This window comes from Protopterus annectens, chromosome 4.part0 (assembly GCF_019279795.1).
Source record: "Protopterus annectens isolate FY-2018-M chromosome 4.part0, PAN1.0, whole genome shotgun sequence".
Taxonomy (NCBI): Eukaryota; Metazoa; Chordata; order Ceratodontiformes; family Protopteridae; genus Protopterus; species Protopterus annectens.
In genome coordinates, this window is record NC_056733.1 from 1,124,282,851 (window position 1) to 1,124,287,369 (window position 4,519).

A 4,519-nucleotide genomic window follows, 5' to 3' on the forward strand; every position below is an offset into this window, starting at 1 on the left:
TAAAATCACATGAACGCCAACCTAGTATTGATAAGGAAAACACTTAGACATTGTTAAATGCATACATAAAAACATACTAGTATTTCAAATCTTAGCTGCTCTTATCATAAGTATAGGAGTGATATATGTATGTTCATTGAGACCTGGTAATGTGACTGCATTCAGTCTTAATTGCTAAAATAGCTCTCTCCTTTCAAGTTCTTCTTCCCATGTCCCTCCTGTAGGTGAATGGGGTACTACCTCAAGTATACCAAAATAAAACTAGTCAAAGTAGGACATACTAGAGAATGAAATGTTTCAAAGGGATTTATTTGTATTTTTCTTTTGAATGGCATAGTTATACTCATAGATCCTCCTGTGTAATTGTCTTTCTGTCTTGCCTATGTAAAAATTGTTACATTCATTACAGACCATCAGGTAAACAATACCCTTAGTTTCACAGTTCCCACTCTTTAATGTGATACCTATGGGGGGGTGCCCCTATCTGAAACTTATTCTTGTGTAGTATATAGTTATATTGGTTACAAAAGCCACAGCATTTAGTACCCCTACTTGCACTTCTGGGGAGGTCTTTTCAAGGTGTTCTAAGATGTTTTTAATGTTTTTACCTGTTTTATAGACACATTTGGTATTTCTCCCATATGTGTCAAAAAATCTAGATTACCCTTAAAAATGCACCAGTTTTTCAGCAGAATGTTCCTTATTTCCTTTAAATGTGTACCAAAAGGAATCCCCATAGAACTGGTGAAGTTAGTGGGGGGTTCTTTCATCTGGAGTGTCCTCTGGGGTATGAATTTTTTACCCCACCCTGTGAGTATTTCTTCACCAAGACATTCTAAGATAGTAAGGGGATAAGCTCTATCTAGAAACATATGCATCAGTCTGTTCACCTCTTCCTTTAAATGTTGAAAATCAGAAAACATTCTGGCAGCTTGTACTAGTTCACATTGAATATATGTCTTTTTGTATGTTTAGAGTAACTGCTACTATATTTCAAGTAGCTGTTTGAAAATGTAGGTTTTCTGTAAACCAAAGAACCAAAACAACCTTTTGATAAATCCTTATACAGTGTAACATCCAAATAATTAATCGTATAACTAAAGTATGTATGTGTGAATTTTAAAAATGTAGTTGTGGAATTAATGTAGGAAAGAAATTCTTTCGTAGCTGAACCCTGACCTTCCACAAGATGAAGATGTCATCCAAAAAATGCAAATATGTATACCACACTTTGTTAAACCTAGAATTTAGTATGAAATTTTGTTCCCAGCCATATATAACAAGATTGGTATACATAGGAGCACAGCTTACACCCATCGCCACCCCTCTGAGTTGTTTAAAATATGCCCCCTCAAATGTAATAAATTTATTGTGTAAAATAATACTCATAATTTCCATAATAAAGTTTACCATGAAATTGTCTAAAGTGGTCAGTTCAATTATAGAGTTGTGGAACAAATCCAAACCTTCCTTATGTGGAAAGGAGGCAAATAAATCTACCACATCAGTCATAGAAAAGCTGACATTTGGTTAAAAAATTCTATTTTATCTTCCAGAAAACATCCCAAGAATCCTTGAGTATGTGTTTAATGGGACGTAGGGAATTTTTTAGTAGTCTGTCCACAAAAAATCCTAAGGGGTATGTAATGGAATTATGTACTGCCACTATTAAACAATATGGGGGAGTCAGAAATGTCCTTGTGGACCTTGGGTATACCAAAAACACTGGGTGCGTGTTATACAAAAATTCAAACAATTCTTCGTTAATAACCCCTTGCAATAAATAATCTTCTAACATGCATTGAATCTTTTTGTATGCTATGTGTATTTCACTTTTAGATAAACTCTCATATTTGTCAAGGTCATAGAGTAAACTACATATCCTACTAATATAATCCATTTTATCCAGAATTACCTTCCCCCCCACCCTTATCTGGTTTTATAATCCTTAAGGACCTATCATCCCTTAAATTATTCAAACGATTTCTTTCTTGTTTAGTCAAGTTGTAGTACTTAAGCTTACTTTCTCTAAGTAATTTGTGAATCTCCATACTACACATCTTTTCAAAAATAGCTATCATAGGGTGGAGAGGTGGGTTGAATGTACTTTTTCTATTAATCTTATTTCTGATGTATTGTATAAGTCCTTATGGCCTGTTAACTTCCTGGTATAAAGTTTCAGTTCAACTAGTGTATCAACTATGTCCATTTTAAAAGTAGGTACAAATCTGAATAATTTTTAAACACGGTGAAGTAAATCTTGTCAATATTCATGTTGGTGTAATTAAAAATGCTGTATCCATGGAAAGTAGAAATTATGCCATTGTGACAAGACAGTCAGGAAATTTCATCATTTAAAACTTATCAAAGCCAAATGCTAGATATGTGTCATTTTTTCAAAACATATTGGTCATGTGTTGTCAAAGAATGGTTTACAACCCAATGTGGTCAAGGTTAGTGTTATAAATATGCAGAAATCTAACAATAAATCATCTCTGTTATGATTTTTAGGAATGGTATAGCCTACTCCACAATACCAAAACCAGAATACCACAACACGTCTCTAATATTGCCTCCAGCCTACTTAACATTAATTAGATTAGCACCCTGAAATACAAGCAATCAGCACGTGCTCCACCATTATCCAAAATCGTCTATAAACTTAAGCCAAATATAAGTGACTCTTCAATATCCACATTGCTAACTGAACAATAATACTGGGAGGGGATATACATCCAAATCCTGGACCCAGTCATTTAACTCCAGACCCCATCAAACCAGCCTCCACACATCCGAAAACATCAACAGGCTACCTCTCCAACCTAGGACTTATAATTCTATACAGTAACATAAGAAGTCACAATAACAAAATCACAGAAGTTCATGCCAGTATAGCTCACCACTCCTCTGATCTCTTCATAGTCACAGAAACCTGGTTAGAGACAATTAGCAAAGATACAGAAATGTTCCTACCAGGTTATAATATACACAGACTATATAGAACCAACAAAAAAGCAGGTGGAGTTGTTTTAAATTTCTCCACTTACCATGATACTATGCCCACTGTCAACAATGCTGAATTTCTCCATCTCACTTCTCAAACTGAATACTCACAAATCTATAGCCATCATACATCTATACATACCACCTGGCAGCAACAGTCCCATCCTGGAAGAGATCCTCTCCTGGCTCTTGGTCAACATAAGAGTGGAAACCATGTTGCTAGGAGTCGTTAACATAGACTGGAAAAATGACAACCCTAGAAAATCCAACAAATTCATTTCAGCTATATAGCTTCTCTCAATCGATCAAGACTCCAAATAGAATTAACATGGCCACATCTAGAGAATCCATCCTAGACTAGATTTTAGCATCCACGCAAGACAATGTTGTCACAAGTGGCACTCTACCAGATAGCCTAAGAGACCACCAGCTAAGCTACATAATCAGATACCCCTAATAGCCCCACAAGGTTCATCACTATAACATACTCAGAAACCTCAGTAACTTCAGTTAAGAAACTTTTACTTCCAGCCTACTCTAGATCAACTTGGCTCCACTTAAAACCCCTTCTCTTGATGAAGCAGTAGACTGATTTAATACAATATTTCTAAATATCCTGACAGAACAAGCACCATTAAGGACCAAAAGAGTTAAAAACAAACTAGCCCCTTGGTTAACTAAAAAACAAAACAACTCATGTAACTTAGAGATAAAGCTTGGAAGTTATGGCTACAAACCAAGTCTCAAACATCCCTGCAACGATATATGCAGTAAAGGAATCATTGCAAGCAATGCATATAATAGGACAAAAGGGCTTATTATAGCAACAAACACCAAAAACAATAGCACAACTGGATGAAGACTATTTCTAAAACAGTAACTTGTCAGTCTTTAAATAAATTAGAAGAAATATTCACCATGGCTATGAAAATATGTATAAAGCACTTCAATCAAGTGGCGGAAAACAAAAAACACTAAGTGCTTATACGATTCACAAATTGCTTCTTCAGACTTATTCTAATTCAGCTCAATTAAGACTTTTAAATCAATTATGACCAATCAGAAAGCAGCTTCAGTCACTGTTTGCACAAATACTAACAACATACAAAAACAAACACGGCAGACATAATATAATATCAAAATATATTAATAATATATTTTGATAAAATATATTTTAATAAAATTTAAAAGTCTTAATCGAGAATAAGTCTGAAGAAACGATTTGTGAATTCATAGCCGTGGTGACTATTTCTTTTAATTTTCTTATTATAGCAACACCCAAAATTCATCATCAAACAATCCAAACAGTTTCTGGAAATCCATAAATACATTGCTCAGTCCTGGAAAATCAACCCAACCCAACCAATTCATAGCCAATAACTCCCAAAGCATCGCTTCCCAGTTTAATTCAAATTTTATATATGCAGTAAAGTCAAAGTTACCTTTGTTGTCATTCAGACTTCACACAACAGTGCAAACTGATCAAAATTTTGTTTCAATGTGCTCAATTTGCAAA